The sequence below is a fragment of the Pseudophryne corroboree genome, unplaced genomic scaffold (assembly GCF_028390025.1).
Source record: "Pseudophryne corroboree isolate aPseCor3 unplaced genomic scaffold, aPseCor3.hap2 scaffold_251, whole genome shotgun sequence".
In the NCBI taxonomy this organism is placed as follows: Eukaryota; Metazoa; Chordata; class Amphibia; order Anura; family Myobatrachidae; genus Pseudophryne; species Pseudophryne corroboree.
The window spans coordinates 711,307-734,860 of NW_026969167.1; the positions used below are offsets into that span (position 1 = coordinate 711,307).

At 48.2% G+C, this 23,554-nt stretch overlaps 14 non-coding genes and 3 pseudogenes across 14 annotated transcripts; 3 read left to right on the forward strand and 14 right to left on the reverse strand.

The window, feature by feature from the left end:
* Nucleotides 1–3,745: 3,745 nt before the first annotated feature.
* On the reverse strand, nucleotides 3,746–3,909 carry LOC135011704 (U1 spliceosomal RNA). Its single transcript, XR_010210751.1, has one exon. It is a non-coding gene; the product is annotated as a U1 spliceosomal RNA (small nuclear RNA).
* A 671-nt stretch (nucleotides 3,910–4,580) lies between these two features.
* LOC135012008 (U1 spliceosomal RNA) lies at nucleotides 4,581–4,743 on the reverse strand. The gene has a single exon (XR_010211025.1). It is a non-coding gene; the product is annotated as a U1 spliceosomal RNA (small nuclear RNA).
* A 152-nt stretch (nucleotides 4,744–4,895) lies between these two features.
* LOC135011775 (U1 spliceosomal RNA) lies at nucleotides 4,896–5,059 on the reverse strand. Its single transcript, XR_010210820.1, has one exon. It is a non-coding gene; the product is annotated as a U1 spliceosomal RNA (small nuclear RNA).
* A 668-nt stretch (nucleotides 5,060–5,727) lies between these two features.
* Nucleotides 5,728–5,891, reverse strand: LOC135011950 (U1 spliceosomal RNA). Its single transcript, XR_010210982.1, has one exon. It is a non-coding gene; the product is annotated as a U1 spliceosomal RNA (small nuclear RNA).
* Nucleotides 5,892–6,043: 152 nt separating this feature from the next.
* On the reverse strand, nucleotides 6,044–6,207 carry LOC135011702 (U1 spliceosomal RNA). Its single transcript, XR_010210749.1, has one exon. It is a non-coding gene; the product is annotated as a U1 spliceosomal RNA (small nuclear RNA).
* Nucleotides 6,208–6,877: 670 nt separating this feature from the next.
* Nucleotides 6,878–7,040, reverse strand: LOC135011995 (U1 spliceosomal RNA). The gene has a single exon (XR_010211016.1). It is a non-coding gene; the product is annotated as a U1 spliceosomal RNA (small nuclear RNA).
* Nucleotides 7,041–7,192: 152 nt separating this feature from the next.
* LOC135011699 (U1 spliceosomal RNA) lies at nucleotides 7,193–7,356 on the reverse strand. Its single transcript, XR_010210746.1, has one exon. It is a non-coding gene; the product is annotated as a U1 spliceosomal RNA (small nuclear RNA).
* Nucleotides 7,357–8,058: 702 nt separating this feature from the next.
* Nucleotides 8,059–8,193, reverse strand: LOC135012013 (U1 spliceosomal RNA; annotated as a pseudogene).
* A 152-nt stretch (nucleotides 8,194–8,345) lies between these two features.
* On the reverse strand, nucleotides 8,346–8,509 carry LOC135011747 (U1 spliceosomal RNA). The gene has a single exon (XR_010210793.1). It is a non-coding gene; the product is annotated as a U1 spliceosomal RNA (small nuclear RNA).
* Nucleotides 8,510–10,870: 2,361 nt separating this feature from the next.
* On the forward strand, nucleotides 10,871–11,026 carry LOC135012025 (U1 spliceosomal RNA). Its single transcript, XR_010211038.1, has one exon. It is a non-coding gene; the product is annotated as a U1 spliceosomal RNA (small nuclear RNA).
* A 674-nt stretch (nucleotides 11,027–11,700) lies between these two features.
* Nucleotides 11,701–11,864, forward strand: LOC135011818 (U1 spliceosomal RNA). The gene has a single exon (XR_010210860.1). It is a non-coding gene; the product is annotated as a U1 spliceosomal RNA (small nuclear RNA).
* A 152-nt stretch (nucleotides 11,865–12,016) lies between these two features.
* On the forward strand, nucleotides 12,017–12,179 carry LOC135011973 (U1 spliceosomal RNA). Its single transcript, XR_010211003.1, has one exon. It is a non-coding gene; the product is annotated as a U1 spliceosomal RNA (small nuclear RNA).
* A 3,303-nt stretch (nucleotides 12,180–15,482) lies between these two features.
* LOC135012095 (U1 spliceosomal RNA) lies at nucleotides 15,483–15,646 on the reverse strand. Its single transcript, XR_010211108.1, has one exon. It is a non-coding gene; the product is annotated as a U1 spliceosomal RNA (small nuclear RNA).
* A 692-nt stretch (nucleotides 15,647–16,338) lies between these two features.
* LOC135011997 (U1 spliceosomal RNA) lies at nucleotides 16,339–16,480 on the reverse strand (annotated as a pseudogene).
* A 152-nt stretch (nucleotides 16,481–16,632) lies between these two features.
* LOC135012076 (U1 spliceosomal RNA) lies at nucleotides 16,633–16,796 on the reverse strand. Its single transcript, XR_010211089.1, has one exon. It is a non-coding gene; the product is annotated as a U1 spliceosomal RNA (small nuclear RNA).
* Nucleotides 16,797–17,488: 692 nt separating this feature from the next.
* Nucleotides 17,489–17,630, reverse strand: LOC135011893 (U1 spliceosomal RNA; annotated as a pseudogene).
* Nucleotides 17,631–17,782: 152 nt separating this feature from the next.
* On the reverse strand, nucleotides 17,783–17,946 carry LOC135012087 (U1 spliceosomal RNA). The gene has a single exon (XR_010211100.1). It is a non-coding gene; the product is annotated as a U1 spliceosomal RNA (small nuclear RNA).
* Between the last annotated feature and the right edge of the window lie 5,608 nt (nucleotides 17,947–23,554).

The following is a 23,554-nucleotide window of genomic DNA, read 5'->3' on the forward strand; positions in this document are numbered from 1 at the left end:
CTCTCCCACCCGTTCAAGAGCTTTGGTATAACCCCATGGTTCTTAATGTGACCCCAGCATCCTCTAGGTCGTATGAGAAAATAGGATTTTAATACCTACCGGTAAATCCTTTTCTCTTAGTCCGTAGAGGATGCTGGGCACCCGTCCCAGTCCATACTGTGTCTGCAGTTATTACTTGTGGTTATACACATGTTATGTTATGGTTCTGGTCAGCTTTTTGCTGCAATTGTTCATGCCGTTGGCTTGTGTTCTGTTGAATGCCACGTTCTGCGGCATGCTTAAGGTGTGAGCTGGTAAGATGCTCACCTTAGTTTAACAATAAATCCTTTCCTCGAAATGTCCGTCTCCCTGGGCACAGTTCCTATAACTGGAGTCTGGAGGAGGGGCATAGAGGGAGGAGCCAGTTCACACCCTTTGAAAGTCTTAAAGTGCCCATGTCTCTTGCGGATCCCGTCTATACCCCATGGTTCTTAATGTGACCCCAGCATCCTCTACGGACTAAGAGAAAAGGATGCCCTTGCGCACTATCCTGACTTCTCCTCCCGTCTGCTTACTTTGTGCCTTCCAACGCACAATGCGAACTACAGGTGGTGCTGCAGGGCCCACACCCTTTTACTTGCCTTACAGAACAGCTCTGGAGCTGTTACAGTGCCCAGCTGCTGCAAGAAATCAGCTTGAATGCTTCAGGGGATGGGGCATGGCCAACATGAGCCCCACACCAAAGGAGGGTGGGGGTGTTTAATGCGAACTAGGGGTCATCCAAGCACCGCAAAAGGCCGCCATGCCCTGCATGCCCCTTTTCTCTTTTCATATGCAGATGAGGGTTCCAGCCAACTTTGGCCCACATCTTGGATGACATCACCGTATGCAAATTCGTCTTCTGCAGACCTTCCCCCAGGAATGCTTGTACTAGTTGTTGCATATGGTTTGATATTTGATGGTGCTTCAATATTAGGCAGCCTTCCACCCTCCCATGTTCATCTGAACAGATGTGGTCTCCCTGCAGTTGTTGTCCCCAGACGAGAGTTCCCTTGTGCGTCCTCAGTTGAATCTCCTTAACTTGACGGGGGAGGGGCTGCCCGAGCAGCCACCCTCCCCAGCCCTATCCCAACTCATACTTATTTTGCATATGAGATCTCTTGATCATGAAGATTGTTCTCACAGGGTGAGGTTCATCCATTATATTTTAAAATAGGAAGGTACAAATTACATATTTGAATTGCATCTATGTGCTGGATTCAAATGTCCCCCCCCCCCCCTTCCTTTCTCAATTGTGCCCGTCAGCAGCTATTCTAAGGTTGCTGCCAATGGGTGTGACACATTAATTTCTTCTGTGGGGTACACTGGACTCCACAAGGATTCACATTGGGGTGTAGAGTAGGATCTTGATCTGAGGCACCAACCGGCTCAAAGCTTTTGACTGTTCCCAAGATGCTCAGCGCATCCTCCTCTATAACCCCGCTTCCATGAACAGGGAGCTCAGTTTGTAGTTGGTGCCTTCAGTAGCAGGCCACTTAACAGGGGCCTGCCTCAGGCAGCCTATTCTTAGCTATTAATTTTGACAAGAAAAGAAGAACTTGTTTTATGAGAATCTACAAGGGCTGCAGCAGGCTAGGTCTAATAGACATCTTTACTGCAGCTTCATCACTCCCAGCGGCGCTGTATACTCCCGTGCCCTGGTTGCTGGGTCACTGCAGCGGAGGCTCCAGTTTCTTCCTAAGGTCAGTCACACACACACCGCCCTTCCGGATCACGAGGCCGCTGATGAAGGGGAGCGTGGCCGTAGGGGGTGGACCGTGTGCGCACTGGCGTGGACACTGATTACTGGGCAGCCGCTCCACTAGCCACCAGGTACAGTTAAGGAGCACAGGTCTGGGAGTTTTACTCCTATATTAACCCAATTTTGTACTGCCCGCAGCGCATTGTGATAGGTAATAGGGCCTGATTCAGGTTGGAATGCAATCACAATAAGCGATCCAACTGCAAAAATTGCTAACAGCATACGCATGTGCCTGCATTTTCTGCGGCACCCCGCAGAGAATGCGATCGCCTCTGCCTGTCAATCGGGGCGGGGGGGGAGAGGGGGGTCAGCAACACTCCATTTCCAAGTCAGGGATGGAGCGGTGCGGGGGCAAGGCTTCAAAATGGGGTCTGCAACGGAGGAGACACAGGGGGCGTGGTCACAGCGGCTGTATGACATCACATTCAGCCGCTGTGATCACAAAAATGGTGGCGGCTTCCTGCGCGCACATACAGTTTGCACCAGCAGGAGGCTACACCATTTTTTATGATCACGCTGAACTGCAGTGCGACTGCAATTACAGCATGGTCAAGAATGGAGGCGTCATGCTGGGTGGCCATGCCCTGTCACTGTGCAGGAGCCAGCACCGCACACACACTAGTCCCCGGGTGCAGCCCCCAACCCCCGGGACACCCGGAGCAACAAAATGTAGATTCAGGCCACCAGGCCACGCCCCTACCTATGAAACCATGCCTCCTTTTTACCATTGCGCTGCTTATCTGCGCGCACTGCATTACAATCTCCTTCGCCACCTCTCTGGGTGTCACCAGTGATAGTGACACCTCTGCCATGCTTGTAGCAGCTGGTCCTAAGATCTACGCCTCAAGCCCTGAGTGTTTGCCCTTGTGACTTGTTGATCATCATAGCGAAGCAGATGCTTACAGAAAACTGCAGGGGCTTAGATTGAAAATAAAAAAATTGATGGGTATAAGGTAGAGAGGAGCGGGTTCGGTTCTCCGAGAACCGAATTCCCGACGAACTCCATGTGGTTTACACTGGTCCGAGGCAGGCTCGGTTGTTCCCGCCTGACTCGGAAAACCTGAACAAGGGAAAATGTCATCATCCCGCTGTCGGATTCTCTCGAGATTCGGATTCCATATAAAGAGCTGCGCGTTGCCGCCATTTTTACTCGTGCATTGAAGAGAGAGCGGAGAGGACGTGGCTATGTTCTCTCAGTGGAAATCTCAATATCAGTGCTCAGTATCAGTGGTTACTTATTGCTGCTCAGTAATACTAGTAGTGTGTCTCTCCTGCTCAGTGTCAGTTCTCAGTAGTATCCTCATCAGTGCTCAGTATCACTGCTCATTGTCTTGTGCTGCATTGTGGTGCTCAGCATACTACAGTACATTACTAATAGTCCAGTGCTGCATCTTGCTGCTCAGTGTCAGTTCTAGTATCCTCATCAGTGCTCACTATCACTGCTCATTACATTGTGGTGTTCTGTATACTACAGTAACATAGTAATATAGTAACATATAGTAACATAGTTTTTGAGGTTGAATAGAGGCAAATTGCCCATCGTGTTCAACCTGTTTTAAGTTGTGATGATTCTACATACTTGCTGAATAATGTTTTATGACTAGTTAACTACTATAACTCATGTTACCCCCGGATTAACCATGTTGATATTTTAAGTATTATAACCTTGGATAGCTTTTTCATTCAGAAATGTATCCATTCCTTTTTTAAATCCAATTACAGAGTCCGCCATTACCACCTTCCCTGGCAGGGAATTCCACATCCTGATTGCCCTAACAGTGAACATCATAGTATCTCACCTGGCAGGTAAGTAGGAGTTGGGCTAGAGCTGTGGAGGATTGCTGCTCGGGCACCCCCTGTCAAGTGAAGGAGATCCAACTGAGGCAGCACAAGGGAACTCTCGAAAGAAGAACAAGGCTAGAGGAAGATCTGAGACAAAGAAATCTGACTTTTACCAGAGCTGACCAGAGGAAAGCACAAACGCAGTCCCCCACTACCACAAATAATGCAGTCGAGTTTCCCACATTTGGGGAAATCACAGGGGTCAGCATACCCAGAGTGCAATGAATGAACCTCACCCTGGGAGAACAATCTTCATGACCATGGTATCTCCTATGCAAAATAAGTATGATTTGGGATAGGGCTGGGGAGGGCCGCTGCTCAGGCACATCTCTGTCAAGTAAAGGAGATTCAACTGAGCCAACACAAGGGAACTCTCATCTGGGGACAACAACTGCAGGGAGAACACATATTTTCAGATGAACATGGGAGGGCAGAAGGCTGCCTAACACTGAAGCACCCCCAAACAACAAACCAAATGCAACTACTAGTGCAAGCATTCCTGGGGGAAGGCCTGCAGCAGATGGATTTGCATATGGTGATGTCATCCAAGCAGTGGGTCAAAGTTGGCTTCAACCCTCGTCTGCATATGAAAATAAAAAAGGGGTGTGCAGGGCATGGCGGCCTTTTGCGGCGCTTGGATGACCCCTAGTTTGCATTAAACACCTCCACCTTCCTTCGGTGTGGGGCTCATGTTGGCTATGCCCCAGCCCCTGAAGCATTCAAGCTGATTTCTTGCAGCAGCTGGGCACTGTAACAGCTCCAGAGCTGCTCTGTAAAGCAAGTAAAAGGGTGTGGGCCCTGCAGCACTACCTGTAGTTTGCATTGTGCGTTGGAAGGCACAAAGTAAGCAGACGGGAGAAGTCAGGATAGTGCACAAGGGCATAGAAGGGAGCGGCTCAAGAAAAGAGAAGTGGAAACAGACAGCAAACTAGGCTGGAGAGAGACCTGAGACAAAGAGATCTGAATTATACGAGAGCCGACCAGAGGAAACACAAATTATGTAATCAAGTGTCCCACATTTGGGGAAATCGTAGGAGCAGCACACCCAGAGTGCATTGGGTGAGCCTTGCCCTGGGAGAAGCACCTTCCTGATCATAGTATCTCACCTGGCAGGTAAGTAGGAGTTGGGCTAGAGCTGGGGAGGGTCGCTGTTCGGGCACCCCCCTGTCAAGTGAAGGAGATCCAACTGAGGCAGCACAAGGAAACTCTCGAAAAAAGAACAAGGCTAGAGGAAGATCTGAGACAAAGAAATCTGACTTTTACCAGAGCTGACCAGAGGAAAGCACAAACACAGTCCCCCACTACCACAAATAATGCAGTCGAGTTTCCCACATTTGGGGAAATGACAGGGGTCAGCATACCCAGAATGCAATGAATGAACCTCACCCTGGGAGAACAATCTTCATGACAATGGTATCTCCTATGCAAAATAAGTATGATTTGGGATAGGGCTGGGGAGGGCCGCTGCTCAGGCACATCTCTGTCAAGTAAAGGAGATTCAACTGAGGCAGCACAAGGGAACTCTCATCTGGGGACAACAACTGCAGGGAGAACACATATTTTCAGATGAACATGGGAGAGCAGAAGGCTGCCTAATACTGAAGCACCCCCAAACAACAAACCAAATGCAACAACTAGTACAAGCATTCCTGGGAAAAGGTCTGCAGAAGACGGATTTGCATACGGTGATGTCATCCAAGCAGTGGGCCAAAGTTGGCTGGAACCCTCATCTGCATATGAAAAGAGAAAAGGGGTATGCAGGGCATGGCGGCCTTTTGCGGCGCTTGGATGACCCTTAGTTCGCATTAAACACCTCCACCCTCCGTCGGTGTGGGGCTCATGTTGGCTATGCCCCAGCCCCTGAAGCATTCAAGCTGATTTCTTGCAGCAGCTGGGCACTGTAACAGCTCCAGAGCTGCTCTGTAAGGCAAGTAAAAGGGTGTTGGCCCTGCAGCACTACCTGTAGTTTGCATTGTGCGTTGGAAGGCACAAAGTAAGCAGACAGGAGAAGTCAGGAGAGTGCACAAGGGCAAGGGCAGGGGCTCAAGAAAAGAGAAGTGGAAACAGACAGCAAACTAGGCTGGAGAGAGACCTGAGACAAAGAGATCTGAATTATACGAGTAGCCGACCAGAGGAAACACAAATTATGTAGTCAAGTGTCCCACATTTGGGGAAATCGTAGGAGCAGCACACCCAGAGTGCAATGGGTGAGCCTTGCCCTGGGAGAAGCACCTTCCTGATCATAGTATCTCACCTGGCAGGTAAGTAGGAGTTGGGCTAGAGCTGGGGAGGGTCGCTGCTCGGGCACCCCCCTGTCAAGTGAAGGAAATCCAACTGAGGCAGCACAAGGAAACTCTCAAAAAAAGAACAAGGCTAGAGGAAGATCTGAGACAAAGAAATCTGACTTTTACCAGAGCTGACCAGAGGAAAGCACAAACACAGTCCCCCACTACCACAAATAATGCAGTCGAGTTTCCCACATTTGGGGAAATCACAGGGGTCAGCATACCCAGAATGCAATGAATGAACCTCACCCTGGAAGAACAATCTTCATGACCATGGTATCTCCTATGCAAAATAAGTATGATTTGGGATAGGGCTGGGGAGGGCCGCTGCTCAGGCACATCTCTGTCAAGTAAAGGAGATTCAACTGAGGCAGCACAAGAGAACTCTCATCTGGGGACAACAACTGCAGGGAGAACACATATTTTCAGATGAACATGGGAGAGCAGAAGGCTGCCTAATACTGAAGCACCCCAAACAACAAACCAAATGCAACAACTAGTACAAGCATTCCTGGGGGAAGGTCTGCAGAAGACGTATTTGCATACGGTGATGTCATCCAAGCAGTGGGCCAAAGTTGGCTGGAACCCTCATCTGCATATGAAAAGAGAAAAGGGGTATGCAGGGCATGGCGGCCTTTTGCGGCGCTTGGATGACCCTTAGTTCGCATTAAACACCTCCACCCTCCGTCGGTGTGGGGCTCATGTTGGCTATGCCCCAGCCCCTGAAGCATTCAAGCTGATTTCTTGCAGCAGCTGGGCACTGTAACAGCTCCAGAGCTGCTCTGAAAGGCAAGTAAAAGGGTGTGGGCCCTGCAGCACTACCTGTAGTTTGCATTGTGCGTTGGAAGGCACAAAGTAAGCAGACAGGAGAAGTCAGGAGAGTGCACAAGGGCATAGAAGGCAGCGGCTCAAGAAAAGAGAAGTGGAAACAGACAGCAAACTAAGCTGGAGAGAGACCTGAGACAAAGAGATCTGAATTATACGAGAGCCGACCAGGGGAAACGCAAATTATGCAGTCAAGTTTCCCACATTTGGGGAAATCGCAGGAGCAGCACACCCAGAGTGCAATGGGTGAGCCTTGCCCTGGGAGAAGCACCTTCATGATCATAGTATCTCACCTGGCAGTTATGTAGGAGTTGGGCTAGAGCTGGGGAGGGTCGCTGCTCGGGTACCCCCCTGTCAAGTGAAGGAGATCAAACTGAGGCAGCACAATGGAACTCTCGAAAGAAGAACAAGGCTAGAGGAAGATCTGAGACAAAGAAATCTGACTTTTACCAGAGCTGACCAGAGGAAAACACAAACACAGTCCCCCACTACCACAAATAATGCAGTTGAGTTTCCCACATTTGGGGAAATCACAGGGGTCAGCATACCCAGAATGCAATGAATGAACCTCACCCTGGGAGAACAATCTTTATGACCATGGTATCTCCTATGCAAAATAAGTATGATTTGGGATAGGGCTGGGGAGGGCCGCTGCTCAGGCACATCTCTGTCAAGTAAAGGAGATTCAACTGAGGCAGCACAAGGGAACTCTCATCTGGGGACAACAACTGCCGGGAGAACACATATTTTCAGATGAACATGGGAGGGCAGAAGGCTGCCTAATACTGAAGCACCCCCAAACAACAAACCAAATGCAGCAACTAGTACAAGCATTCCTGGGGGAAGGTCTGCAGAAGACGGATTTGCATACAGTGATGTCATCCAAGCAGTGGGCCAAAGTTGGCTGGAACCCTCATCTGCATATGAAAAGAGAAAAGGGGTATGCAGGGCATGGCGGCCTTTTGCGGCGCTTGGATGACCCTTAGTTCGCATTAAACACCCCCACCCTACTTCGGTGTGGGGCTCATGTTGGCCATGCCCCAGCCCCTGAAGCATTCAAGCTGATTTCTTGCAGCAGCTTGGCACTGTAACAGCTCCAGAGCTGCTCTGTAAGGCAAGTAAAAGGGTGTGGGCCCTGCAGCACTACCTGTAGTTTGCATTGTGCATCGGAAGGCACAAAGTAAGCAGACAGGAGGAGAAGTCAGGATAGTGCACAAGGGTATAGAAGGGAGGGGCTCAAGAAAAAAGAAGTGGAAACAGACAGCAAACTAGGCTGGAGAGAGACCTGAGACAAAGAGATCTGAATTATATGAGAGCCGACTAGGGGAAACACAAATTATGCAATCAAGTTTCCCATATTTGGGGAAATCGCAGGGGCAGCACACCCAGAGTGCAATGGGTGAGCCTTGCCCTGGGTGAAGCAACTTCATGATCATAGTATCTCACCTGGCAGGTAAGTAGGAGTTGGGCTAGAGCTGGGGAGGGTCGCTGCTCGGGCACCCCCCTGTCAAGTGAAGGAGATCCAACTGAGGCAGCACAAGGGAACTCTTGAAAGAAGAACAAGGCTAGAGGAAGATCTGAGACAAAGAAATCTGACTTTTACCAGAGCTGACCAGAGGAAAGCACAAACACAGTCCCCCACTACCACAAATAATGCAGTTGAGTTTCCCACATTTGGGGAAATCACAGAGGTCAGCATACCCAGAACGCAATGAATGAACCTAACCCTGGGAGAACAATCTTCATGACCATGGTATCTCCTATGCAAAATAAGTATGATTTGGGATAGGGCTGGGGAGGGCCGCTGCTCAGGCACATCTCTGTCAAGTAAAGGAGATTCAACTGAGGCAGCACAAGGGAACTCTCATCTGGGGACAACAACTGCAGGGAGAACACATATTTTCAGATGAACATGGGAGGGCAGAAGGCTGCCTAATACTGAAGCACCCCCAAACAACAAACCAAATGCAACAACTAGTGCAAGCATTCCTGGGGGAAGGCCTGCCGCAGATGGATTTGCATATGGTGATGTCATCCAAGCAGTGGGTCAAAGTTGGCTTCAACCCTCGTCTGCATATGAAAAGAGAAAAGGGGCATGCAGGGCATGGCGGCCTTTTGCGGCGCTTGGCTGACCCCTAGTTTGCATTAAACACCTCCACCCTCCGTCGGTGTGGGGCTCATGTTGGCTATGCCCCAGCCCCTGAAGCATTCAAGCTGATTTCTTGCTGCAGCTGGGCACTGTAACAGCTCCAGAGCTGCTCTGTAAGGCAAGTAAAAGGGTGTGGGCCCTGCAGCACTACCTGTAGTTTGCATTGTGCGTTGGAAGGCACAAAGTAAGCAGACAGGAGAAGTCTGGAGAGTGCACAAGGGCATAGAAGGCAGCGGCTCAAGAAAAGAGAAGTGGAAACAGACAGCAAACTAGGCTGGAGAGAGACCTGAGACAAAGAGATCTGAATTATACGAGAGCCGACCAGGGGAAACACAAATTATGCAGTCAAGTTTCCCACAGGAGTATATAGGATACGACCCAGTGGTACCTGACGACATAGATACTAACAGCTATTTAATAACATTACGCTAGAAAGTGATTATTAGCAACATATATATCTATATAAACAACCCCGCCAGGGTTGTGCCTTCAAAAATAATCACACACGGACACGCTTTTTAAACCTTTTTTTCACATCTCTTTATTCTTCTTATGCACATGTATGTTAGTTCTGTGATTTTAACCTTTATGTTTCACTGCAGTTTGGGATAATAATATTAATATTTATCCAATTTTAATACATACTTAATAAAGGTTATATTTTATGATTCATTCATTCTGTCCAGTGCGTCAACAGTGCAGATTTCTTCTTGTTTTTTCTCCCAAATTCTATAACAATGACAGTAAATGTTGTTTCTTTTCAAACAGAACTTTCTTGACCATGCTTCTTGCTTGAAAGATCTGGGAGCACATGGAAAACAGTACAAACCATGCAGTATCACAAGAGCCTTTATTTGATATTTCATGAAGATAGAGCAGAATTGAGGACACGTCAACTATTTCTGCCGAAGGTGGTTCATCTTTCCACATGGTGCCTTTGGCCACTGACACCTTCGTTGAGTCAAAGTCTCTGGCTGTGGTCAGAACTTTGAAAATTTATGTCACCAGAACGGTTCAGATTAGGAAAACAGAGGCTCTGTTTGTCCTGTATGCTCCCAACAGGATTGGGTGTCCTGCTTCCATGTAGACAATTATGCGCTGGATCTGTGGTAAGATTCAGCATGCTCATTCCACGGCAGGATTGCCGTTACTGAATTAGGTGAAGACCCATTCTACTAGAAAGGTGGGTTCATCCTGGGCAGCTGGTCGGGGAGTCTCGGCATTGCAACTTTGCCGAGCAGCTATTTAGTAAACACTTTTGCTAAGTTTTACAAGTTTTAGAGTAAAGGAGATTTAACTGAGGCAGCACAAGGGAACTCTCATCTGGGGACAACAACTGCAGTGAGAACACATATTTTCAGATGAACATGGGAGGGCAGAAGGCTGCCTAATACTGAAGCACCCCCAAACAACAAACCAAATGCAACAACTAGTACAAGCATTCCTGGGGGAAGGTCTGCAGAAGACGGATATGCATATAGTGATGTCATCCAAGCAGTGGGCCAAAGTTGGCTGGAACCCTCATCTGCATATGAAAAGAGAAAAGGGGTATGCAGGGCATGGCGGCCTTTTGCGGCGCTTGGATGACCCTTAGTTCGCATTAAACACCCCCACCCTCCTTCGGTGTGGGGCTCATGTTGGCCATGCCCCAGCCCCTGAAGCATTCAAGCTGATTTCTTGCAGCAGCTTGGCACTGTAACAGCTCCAGAGCTGCTCTGTAAGGCAAGTAAAAGGGTGTGGGCCCTGCAGCACTACCTGTAGTTTGCATTGTGCATTGGAAGGCACAAAGTAAGCAGACAGGAGGAGAAGTCAGGATAGTCCACAAGGGTATAGAAGGGAGGGGCTCAAGAAAAAAGAAGTGGAAACAGACAGCAAACTAGGCTGGAGAGAGACCTGAGACAAAGAGATCTGAATTATATGAGAGCCGACCAGGGGAAACACAAATTATGCAGTCAAGTTTCCCACATTTGGGGAAATCGCAGGGGCAGCACACCCAGGTGAGATACTATAATCAGGAAGGTGCTTCTCCCAGGGCAAGGCTCACCCATTGCACACTGGGTGTGCTGCTCCTACGATTTCCCCAAATGTGGGACACTTGACTGCATAATTTGTGTTTCCTCTGGTCGGCTCTCGTATAATTCAGATCTCTTTGTCTCAGGTCTCTCTCCAGCCTAGTTTGCTCTCTGTTTCCACTTCTTTTTTCTTGAGCCCCTCCCTTCTATACCCTTGTGCACTATCCTGACTTCTCCTCCCGTCTGCTTACTTTGTGCCTTCCAATGCACAATGCAAACTACAGGTAGTGCTGCAGGGCCCACACCCTTTTACTTGCCTTACAGAGCAGCTCTGGAGCTGTTACAGTGCCCAGCTGCTGCAAGAAATCAGCTTGAATGCTTCATGGGATGGGGCATGGCCAACATGAGCCCCACACCAAAGGAGGGTGGGGGTGTTTAATGCGATCTAGGGGTCATCCAAGCACCGCAAAAGGCCGCCATGCCCTGCACGCCCCTTTTCTCTTTTCATATGCAGATGAGGGTTGAAGCCAACTTTGACCCACTGCTTGGATAACATCACCATATGCAAATCCATCTGCTGCAGGCCTTCCCCCAGGAATGCTTGCACTAGTTGTTGCATTTGGTTTGTTGTTTGGGGGTGCTTCAGTATTAGGCAGCCTTCTGCCCTCCCATGTTCATCTGAAAATATGTGTTCTCCCTGCAGTTGTTGTCCCCATATGAGAGTTCCCTTGTGCTGCCTCAGTTGAATCTCCTTTACTTGACAGAGATGTGCCTGAGCAGCGGCCCTCCCCAGCCCTATCCCAAATCATACTTATTTTGCATAGGAGACACCATGGTCATGAAAATTGTTCACCCAGGGTGAGGTTCATTCATTGCATTCTGGGTATGCTGACCCCTGTGATTTACCCAAATGTGGGAAACTCGCCTGCATTATTTGTGGTAGTTGGGGACTGTGTTTGTGTTTTCCGCTGGTCAGCTCTGGTAAAAGTCAGATTTCTTTGTCTCAGATCTTCCTCTAGCCTTGTTCTTCTTTCGAGAGTTCCATTGTGCTGCCTCAGTTGGATCTCCTTCACTTGACAGGGGGGTGCCCGAGCAGCGACCCTCCCCAGCTCTAGCCCAACTCCTACTTACCTGCCAGGTGAGATACTATGATCTTGAAGGTGCTTCTCCCAGGGCAAGGCTCAACCATTGCACTCTGGGTGTGCTGCCCCTGCGATTTCCCCAAATATGGGAAACTTGACTGCATAATTTGTGTTTCCCCTGGTCGGCTCTCGTATAATTCAGATCTCTTTGTCTCAGGTCTCTCTCCAGCCTAGTTTGCTGTCTGTTTCCACTTCTCTTTTCTTGAGCCGCTCCCTTCTATGCCCTTGCGCACTATCCTGACTTCTCCCGTCTGCTTACTTTGTGCCTTCCAACGCACAATGCGAACTACAGGTAGTGCTGCAGGGCCCACACCCTTTTATTTGCCTTACAGAGCAGCTCTGGAGCTGTTACAGTGCCCAGCTGCTGCAAGAAATCAGCTTGAATGCTTCAGGGGCTGGGGCATAGCCAACATGAGCCCCACACCGAAGGAGGGTGGAGGTGTTTAATGCGAACTAGGGGTCATCCAAGCGCCGCAAAAGGCCGCCATGCCCTGCATAACCCTTTTCTCTTTTCATATGCAGATGAGGGTTCCAGCCAACTTTGGCCCACTGCTTGGATGACATCACCGTATGCAAATTCGTCTCCTGCAGACCTTCCCCCAGGAATGCTTGTACTAGTTATTGCATATGGTTTGATATTTGATGGTGCTTCAGTATTAGGCAGCCTTCCGCTCTCCCATGTTCATCTGAAAAAATGTGGTCTCCCTGCAGTTGTTGTCCCCAGACGAGAGTTCCCTTGTGCTTCCTCAGTTGAATCTCCTTAACTTGACGGGGGAGGGGCTTGCCCGAGCAGCCACCCTCCCCAGCCCTATCCCAACTCATACTTATTTTGCATATGAGATCTCTATATCATGAAGATTGTTATCACAGGGTGAAGTTCATCCATTATATTTTAAAATAGGAAGGTTCAAATTACATATTTGAATTGCATCTATGTGCTGGATTCAAATGTCCCCCCCCCTTCCTTTCTCAATTGTGCCCGTCAGCAGCTATTCTAAGGTTGCTGCCAATGGGTGTGACACATTAATTTCTTCTGTGGGGTACACTGGACTCCACAAGGATTCACATTGGGGTGTAGAGTAGGATCTTGATCTGAGGCACCAACCGGCTCAAAGCTTTTGACTGTTCCCAAGATGCTCAGCGCATTCTCCTCTATAACCCCGCTTCCATGAACAGGGAGCTCAGTTTGTAGTTGGTGCCTTCAGTAGCAGGCCACTTAACAGGGGCCTGCCTCAGGCAGCCTATTCTTAGCTATTAATTTTGACAAGAAAATAAGAACTTTTTTTATGAGAATCTACAAGGGCTGCAGCAGGCTAGGTCTAATAGACATCTTTACTGCAGCTTCATCACTCCCAGCGGCGCTGTATACTCCCGTGCCCTGGTTGCTGGGTCACTGCAGCGGAGGCTCCGGTTTCTTCCTAAGGTCAGTCACACACGCACCGCCCTTCCGGATCACGAGGCCGCTGATGAAGGGGAGCGTGGCCGTAGGGGGTGGACCGTGTGCGCACTGGCGTGGACACTGATTACTGGGCAGCCGCTCCACGAGCCACCAGGTACAGTTAAGGAGCACAGGTCTGGGGTTTTTTCTCCCATATTAAACCAATTTTGTACTGCCCGCAGCGCATTGTGATAGGTAATAGGGCCTGATTCAGGTTGGATTGCAATCACAGTAAGCGATCCAACTGCAAAAATTGCTAAGAGCATACGCATGTGCCTGCATTTTCTGCGGCACCCCGCAGAGAATGCGATCGCCTCTGCCTGTCAATCGGGGCAGGGGGGGAGAGGGGGGTCAGCAACACTCCATTTCCAAGTCAGGGATGGAGCGGTGCGGGGGCAAGGCTTCAAAATGGGGTCTGCAACGGAGGAGACACAGGGGGCGTGGTCACAGCGGCTGTATGACATCACATTCAGCCGCTGTGATCACAAAAATGGTGGCGGCTTCCTGCGCGCACATACAGTCTGCACCAGCAGGAGGCTACACCATTTTTTATGATCACGCTGAACTGCAGTGCGACTGCAATTACAGATTGGTCAAGAAGGGAGGCGTCATGCTGGGTGGCCATGTCCTGTCACTGTGCAGGAGCCAGTACCGCTCACACACTAGTCCCCGGGTGCAGCCCCCAACCCCCGGGACACCCGGAGCAACAAAATGTAGATTCAGGCCACCAGGCCACGCCCCTACCTATGAAACCATGCCTCCTTTTTACCATTGCGCTGCTTATCTGCGCGCACTGCATTACAATCTCCTTCGCCACCTCTCTGGGTGTCACCAGTGATAGTGACACCTCTGCCATGCTTGTAGCAGCTGGTCCTAAGATCTACGCCTCAAGCCCTGAGTGTTTGCCCTTGTGACTTGTTGATCATCATAGCGAAGCAGATGCTTACAGAAAACTGCAGGGGCTTAGATTGAAAATAAAAAAATATATGGGTATAAGGTAGAGAGGAGCGGGTTCGGTTCTCCGAGAACCAAATTCCCCACGAACTCCACGTGGTTTACACTGGTCCGAGGCAGGCTCGGTTGTTCCCGCCTGACTCGGAAAACCTGAACAAGGGAAAATGTCATCATCCCGCTGTCGGATTCTCGCGAGATTCGGATTTCATATAAAGAGCTGCGCGTTGCCGCCATTTTTACTCGTGCATTGAAGAGGGAGCGGAGAGGACGTGGCTATGTTCTCTCAGTGGAAATCTCAATATCAGTGCTCAGTATCAGTGGTTACTTATTGCTGCTCAGTAATACTAGTAGTGTGTCTCTCCTGCTCAGTGTCAGTTCTCAGTAGTATCCTCATCAGTGCTCAGTATCACTGCTCATTGTCTTGTGCTGCATTGTGGTGCTCAGCATACTACAGTACATTACTAATAGTCCAGTGCTGCATCTTGCTGCTCAGTGTCAGTTCTAGTATCCTCATCAGTGCTCACTATCACTGCTCATTACATTGTGGTGTTCTGTATACTACAGTAACATAGTAATATAGTAACATATAGTAATATAGTTTTTGAGGTTGAAAAGAGGCAAATTGCCCATCGTGTTCAACCTGTTTTAAGTTGTGATGATTCTACATACTTGCTGAATAATGTTTTATGACTAGTTAACTACTACAACTCATGTTACCCCCGGATTAACCATGTTGATATTTTAAGTATTATAACCTTGGATAGCTTTTTCATTCAGAAATGTATCCATTCCTTTTTTAAATCCAATTACAGAGTCCGCCATTACCACCTTCCCTGGCAGGGAATTCCACATCCTGATTGCCCTAACAGTGAAGATCATAGTATCTCACCTGGCAGGTAAGTAGGAGTTGGGCTAGAGCTGTGGAGGATTGCTGCTTGGGCACCCCCTGTCAAGTGAAGGAGATCCAACTGAGGCAGCACAAGGGAACTCTCGAAAGAAGAACAAGGCTAGAGGAAGATCTGAGACAAAGAAATCTGACTTTTACCAGAGCTGACCAGAGGAAAGCACAAACACAGTCCCCCACTACCACAAATAATGCAGTTGAGTTTCCCACATTTGGGGAAATCACAGGGGTCAGCATACCCAGAATGCAATGAATGAACCTCACCCTGGGAGAACAATCTTCATGACCAAGGTATCTCCTATGCAAAATAAGTATGATTTGGGATAGGGCTGGGGAGGGCCGCTGCTCAGGCACATCTCTGTCAAGTAAAGGAGATTCAACTGAGGCAGCACAAGGGAACTCTCATCTGGGGACAACAACTGCAGGGAGAACACATATTTTCAGATGAACATGGGAGGGCAGAAGGCTGCCTAAAACTGAAGCACCCCCAAACAACGAACCAAATGCAACTACTAGTGCAAGCATTCCTGGGGGAAGGCCTGCAGCAGATGGATTTGCATATGGTGATGTCATCCAAGCAGTGGGTCAAAGTTGGCTTCAACCCTCGTCTGCATATGAAAAGAAAAAAGGGGTGTGCAGGGCATGGCGGCCTTTTGCGGCGCTTGGATGACCCCTAGTTCGCATTAAACACCTCTACCCTCCTTCGGTGTGGGGCTCATGTTGGCTATGCCCCAGCCCCTGAAGCATTCAAGCTGATTTCTTGCAGCAGCTGGGCACTGTAACAGCTCCAGAGCTGCTCTGTAAAGCAAGTAAAAGGGTGTGGGCCCTGCAGCACTACCTGTAGTTTGCATTGTGCGTTGGAAGGCACAAAGTAAGCAGATGGGAGAAGTCAGGATAGTGCACAAGGGTATAGAAGGGAGGGGCTCAAGAAAAAAGAAGTGGAAACAGACAGCAAACTAGGCTGGAGAGAGACCTGAGACAAAGAGATCTGAATTATATGAGAGCCGACCAGGGGAAACACAAATTATGCAGTCAAGTTTCCCACATTTGGGGAAATCGCAGGGGCAGCACAGCCAGAGTGCAATGGGTGAGCCTTGCCGTGGGAGAAGCATCTTCATGATCATAGTATCTCACCTGGCAGGTAAGTAGGAGTTGGGCTAGAGCTGGGGAGGGTCGCTGCTCGGGCACCCCCCTGTCAAGTGAAGGAGATCCAACTGAGGCAGCACAAGGGAACTCTCGAAAGAAGAACAAGGCTAGAGGAAGATCTGAGACAAAGAAATCTGACTTTTACCAGAGCTGACCAGAGGAAAGCACAAACACAGTCCCCCACTACCACAAATAATGCAGTTGAGTTTCCCACATTTGGGGAAATCACAGGGGTCAGCATACCCAGAATGCAATGAATTAACCTAACCCTGGGAGAACAATCTTCATGACCATGGTATCTCCTATGCAAAATAAGTATGATTTGGGATAGGGCTGGGGAGGGCCGCTGCTCAGGCACATCTCTGTCAAGTAAAGGAGATTCAACTGAGGCAGCACAAGGGAACTCTCATCTGGGGACAACAACTGCAGGGAGAACACATATTTTCAGATGAACATGGGAGGGCAGAAGGCTGCCTAATACTGAAGCACCCCCAAACAACAAACCAAATGCAACAACTAGTGCAAGCATTCCTGGGGGAAGGCCTGCAGCAGATGGATTTGAATATGGTGATGTCATCCAAGCAGTGGGTCAAAGTTGGCTTCAACCCTCGTCTGCATATGAAAAGAATAAAGGGGTGTGCAGGGCATGGCGGCCTTTTGCGGCGCTTGGATGACCCCTAGTTCGCATTAAACACCTCCACCCTCCTTCGGTGTGGGGCTCATGTTGGCTATGCCCCAGCCCCTGAAGCATTCAAGCTGATTTCTTGCAGCAGCTGGGCACTGTAACAGCTCCAGAGCTGCTCTGTAAAGCAAGTAAAAGGGTGTGGGCCCTGCAGCACTACCTGTAGTTTGTATTGTGCGTTGGAAGGCACAAAGTAAGCAGACGGGAGAAGTCAGGATAGTGCACAAGGGTATAGAAGGGAGGGGCTCAAGAAAAAAGAAGTGGAAACAGACAGCAAACTAGGCTGGAGAGAGACCTGAGACAAAGAGATCTGAATTATATGAGAGCCGACCAGGGGAAACACAAATTATGCAGTCAAGTTTCCCACATTTGGGGAAATCGCAGGGGCAGCACACCCAGAGTGCAATGGGTGAGCCTTGCCCTGGGAGAAGCATCTTCATGATCATAGTATCTCACCTGGCAGGTAAGTAGGAGTTGGGCTAGAGCTGGGGAGGGTCGCTGCTCGGGCACCCCCCTGTCAAGTGAAGGAGATCCAACTGAGGCAGCACAAGGGAACTCTCGAAAGAAGAACAAGGCTAGAGGAAGATCTGAGACAAAGAAATCTGACTTTTACCAGAGCTGACCAGAGGAAAGCACAAACACAGTCCCCCACTACCACAAATAATGCAGTTGAGTTTCCCACATTTGGGGAAATCACAGGGGTCAGCATACCCAGAATGCAATGAATTAACCTAACCCTGGGAGAACAATCTTCATGACCATGGTATCTCCTATGCAAAATAAGTATGATTTGGGATAGGGCTGGGGAGGGCCGCTGCTCAGGCACATCTCTGTCAAGTAAAGGAGATTCAACTGAGGCAGCACAAGGGAACTCTCATCTGGGGACAACAACTGCAGGGAGAACACATATTTTCAGATGAACATGGGAGGGCAGAAGGCTGCCTAATACTGAAGCACCCCCAAACAACAAACCAAATGCAACAACTAGTGCAAGCATTCCTGGGGGAAGGCCTGCCGCAGATGGATTTGCATATGGTGATGTCATCCAAGCAGTGGGTCAAAGTTGGTTCAAACACCTTTGCAAAGTTCTATAAGTTTGATACCCTGGCTGAGGAGGACCTCCTGTTTGCTCAATCGGTGCTGCAAAGTCATCCGCACTCTCCTGCCCGTTTGGGAGCTTTGGTATAATCCCCATGGTCCTTACGGAGTCCCCAGCATCCTCTAGGACGTAAGAGAAAATAAGATTTTAAACCTACCGGTAAATCTTTTTCTCGTAGTCCGTAGAGGATGCTGGGTGCCCGTCCCAAGTGCGGTCTACTTCTGCAAGACTTGTATATAGTTATTGCTTACATAAGGGTTATATGTTAGTTTTCATCGGTCTTGGACTGATGCTATGTTGTTTTCATACTGTTAACTGGGTAGTATATCACAAGTTATACGGTGTGATTGGTGTGGCTGGTATGAATCTTGACCTTGGATTAACAAAAATCCTTTCCTCGTACTGTCCGTCTCCTCTGGGCACAGTTTCTCTAACTGAGGTATGGAGGAGGGGCATAGAGGGAGGAGCCAGTGCACACCCAGATCTAAAGTCTTTCTTAAAGTGCCCATGTCTGCTGCGGAGCCCGTCTATCCCCCATGGTCCTTACGGAGTCCCCATCATCCTCTACGGACTACGAGAAAAAAAAATTACCGGTAGGTTTAAAATGTTATTTTTTTCTCTGCAACCCACTGCTAAATTGTGCTTCCTAGCTGTTTTTTATAAAATCACTTAATTAAATCTAACTCTGATTACGTCAGAGAAGGCCAGGTACCCTACACCATAAGAGGGGGTTTGAAATTTTGACTTGTCTACTTAAAGATCACCAAAATCTGATGACAAGGTCAATTACATCCCTGGGTGGGATTGAACCACCAACCTTTTGGTTAATAGCCCATGTAAGTGCAAGAAATCCTGAAGCACTCACTCATCATGGGAAAGTACCAATGTGTTTCTTACAAAAATTCTCCAGATTATTGACTTTTTAAAGTTTTTCTAGGAAACGTTCTAGATGAATGCTTATTAGCCTTTGTCAGTATTGACTTTCGCAAGGTGTCTCTGTGGCGCAATCGGTTAGCATGTTTGGCTATTAACCAAAAGGTTGGTGGTTCAATCCCACCCAGGGATGTAATTGACCTTGTAATCAGATTTTGGTGATCTTTAAGTAGACAAGTCAAAATTTCAGAAACCTCCCTTATGGTGTAGGGTACCTGGCCTTCTCTGATGTAATCAGAGTTAGATTTGATTAAGTGATTTTATAAAAAAACAGCTAGGAAGCACAATTTAGCAGTGAGTTGCAGAGAAAAAAAATTATGCTGGCAGAAAAGTCCAATTGAGTGATTAAACAGCTCTTAATTTTCTGATTTTATGTTTATGCTAACAAATTTGCTCTCTGAAAAGTGTCCACAAAGCCAAGTCTCTGATTAACACCTTTGTAGGAATGGTTTTTCACCTATTACTGAATTAAACTTGCTTCATTGGAAAGGCATCAAAGATGTATCCTCATTTCAATGTCTACTGAAATAATACAGGTTGACACCAGGAAACGTCACTGCATCCTTGCTGCTTCCTCATGGGGAAGTCTGTTTAATGTGAAAACAAGGTGATATCTAATCAGCACACAGGTAAGGAATTAAGAAAATCTTTCTTTATGGGTGAAGATGTTTCTCACAAATTGTTGTCCCAATGCATCATTGAAATTCAAGATGGAAGATGATTTTCATATATCACTTGTACATTTTGCATTGCTCTTCTGGTGACAATGTAGTTTGTTTTTGTCAATTACCATTTCAGTAATAGGGTAAAGAAAATTAAGTGGATTTTTTAAAGAAAACAATGCTGTCAATATACTATTAAAACAAATTAAAATGATAAAAGTTATTGTACTTTAAGTAAAAATAAAAGTGCCAAAATATCAATCCCAGTTTTTGATTACTTTAATTATAAAAAAAAAAATGCACATAGCAGAGGATAGTTTCGATCAATCGACCTCTGGGTTATGGGCCCAGCATGCTTCCATTGCACTACTCTGCTGCTCATGGAAGTGTCAGAGATCCTGAAGACTAAATTGATTAAAGGCCTTAAAGTACTGGACTATAAGGAAAGACTTACTAGGCTGAATATTTATACACTAGAAAAGAGGTGCCTAAGAGGAGATATTATTAATATCTTCAAATATGTAAAGATACATAACAAAGAGTTATCAGAGGAATTATTTATTAAAAGAACACGTGGTCACTCGCTGCGACTGGAGGAAAGTTCAGAACGCAATGGAGGAAAGGTTTCTTCACTGTTAGGGCAATCAGGATGTGGAATTCCCTGCCAGGGAAGGTGGTAATGGCGGACTCTGTAATTGGATTTAAAAAAGGAATGGATACATTTCTGAATGAAAAAGCTATCCAAGGTTATAATACTTAAAATATCAACATGGTTAATCCGGGGGTAACATGAGTTATAGTAGCTAACTAGTCATAAAACATTATTCAGCAAGTATGTAGAATCATCACAACTTAAAACAGGTTGAACACGATGGGCAATTTGCCTCTATTCAACCTCAAAAACTATGTTACTATATTACTATGTTATTGTAGTATACAGAACACCACAATGCAATGAGCAGTGATAGTGAGCACTGATGAGGATACTAGAACTGACACTGAGCAGCAAGATGCAGCACTGGACTATTAGTAATGTACTGTATTATGCTGAGCAACACAATGCAGCACAAGACAATGAACAGTGATACTGAGCACTGATGAGGATACTACTGAGAACTGACACTGAGCAGGAGAGACACACTACTAGTATTACTGAGCAGCAATAAGTAACCACTGATACTGAGCACTGATATTGAGATTTCCACTGAGAGAACATAGCCACGTCCTCTCCGCTCTCTCTTCAATGCACGAGTAAAAATGGCAGCAACGCTCAGCTCTTTATATGGAATCCGAATCTCGCGAGAATCCGACAGCGGGATGATGACATTTTCCCTTGTTCAGGTTTTCCGAGTCAGGCGGGAACAACCGAGCCTGCCTCGGACCAGTGTAAACCACGTGGAGTTCGTGGGGAATTCGGTTCTCGGAGAACCGAACCCGCTCCTCTCTACCTTATACCCTATCAATTTTTTTATTTTCAATCTAAGCCCCTGCAGTTTTCTGTAAGCATCTGCTTCGCTATGATGATCAACAAGTCACAAGGGCAAACACTCAGGGTTTGAGGCGTAGATCTTAGGACCAGCTGCTACAAGCATGGCAGAGGTGTCACTATCACTGGTGACACCCAGAGAGGTGGCGAGGGAGATTGTAATGCAGTGCGCGCAGATAAGCAGTGCAATGGTAAAAAGGAGGCATGGTTTCATAGGTAGGGGCGTGGCCTGGTGGCCTGAATCTACATTTTGTTGCTCCGGGTGTCCCGGGGGTTGGGGGCTGCACCCGGGGACTAGTGTGTGAGCGGTGCTGGCTCCTGCAAAGTGACAGGGCATGGCCACCCAGCATGACGCCTCCCTTCTTGACCATGCTGTAATTGCAGTCGCACTGCAGTTCAGCGTGATCATAAAAAATGGTGTAGGCTCCTGCTGGTGCAGACTGTATGTGCGCGCAGGAAGCCGCCACCATTTTTGTGATCACAGCGGCTGAATGTGATGTCATACAGTCGCTGTGACCACGCCCCCTGTGTCTCCTCCGTTGCAGACCCCATTTTGAAGCCTTGCCCCCGCACCGCTCCATCCCTGACTTGGAAATGGAGTGTTGCTGACCCACCTCTCCCCCCCTTCCCCGCCCCGATTGACAGGCAGAGGCGATCACATTCTCTGCGGGGTGCCGCAGAAAATGCAGGCACATGCGTATGCTCTTAGCAATTTTTGCAGTTGGATCGCTTATTGTGATTGCAATCCAACCTGAATCAGGCCCTATTACCTATCACAATGCGCTGCGGGCAGTACAAAATTGGGTTAATATAGGAGAAAAACCCCCAGACCTGTGCTCCTTAACTGTACCTGGTGGCTAGTGGAGCGGCTGCCCAGTAATCAGTGTCCACCGCAGTGCGCACACGGCCCACCCCCTACGGCCTCGCTCCCCTTCAGCAGCGGCCTCGTGATCCGGAAGGGTGGTGTGTGTGTGACTGACCTTAGGATGAAACCGGAGCCTCCGCTGCAGTGACCCAGCAACCAGGGCACGGGAGTATACAGCGCCGCTGGGAGTGATGAAGCTGCAGTAAAGATGTCTATTAGACCTAGCCTGCTGCAGCCCTTGTAGATTCTCATAAAACAAGTTCTTCTTTTCTTGTCAAAATTAATAGCTAAGAATAGGCTGCCTGAGGCAGGCCCCTGTTAATTGGCCTGCTACTGAAGGCACCAACTACAAACTGAGCTCCCTGTTCATGGAAGCGGGGTTATAGAGGAGAATGCACTGAGCTTCTTGGGAACAGTCAAAAGCTTTGAGCCGGTTGGTGCCTCAGATCAAGATCCTACTCTACACCCCAATGTGAATCCTTGTGGAGTCCAGTGTACCCCACAGAAGAAATTAATGTGTCACACCCATTGGCAGCAACCTTAGAATAGCTGCTGACGGGCACAATTGAGAAAGGAAGGGGGGGGGGACATTTGAATCCAGCACATAGATGCAATTCAAATATGTAATTCGTACCTTCCTATTTTAAAATATAATGGATGAACCTCACCCTGTGAGAACAATCTTCATGATCAAGAGATCTCATATGCAAAATAAATATGAGTTGGGATAGGGCTGGGGAGGGCTGCTCGGGCAGCACCTCCCCCGTCAAGTTAAGGAGATTCAACTGAGGAAGCACAAGGGAACTCTCGTCTGGGGACAACAACTGCAGGGAGACCACATCTTTTCAGATGAACATGGGAGGGCGGAAGGCTGCCTAATACTGAAGCGCCATATGCAACAACTAGTACAAGCATTCCTGGGGGAAGGTCTGCAGCAGACGGATTTGCATACGGTGATGTTATCCAAGCAGTGGGCCAAAGTTGACTGGAACCCTCATCTGCATATGAAAAGAGAAAAGGGGCATGCAGGGCATGGCGGCCTTTTGCAGTGCTTGGATGACCCCTAGTTCACATTAAACACCCCCACCCTCCTTTGGTGTGGGGCTCATGTTGGCCATGCCCCATCCCCTGAAGCATTCAAGCTGATTTCTTGCAGCAGCTGGGCACTGTAACAGCTCCAGAGCTGTTCTGTAAGGCAAGTAAAAGGGTGTGGGCCCTGCAGCACCACCTGTAGTTCGCATTGTGCGTTGGAAGGCACAAAGTAAGCAGACGGGAGGAGAAGTCAGGATAGTGCGCAAGGGCATTCTTTTCTCTTAGTCCGTAGAGGATGCTGGGGTCACATTAAGAACC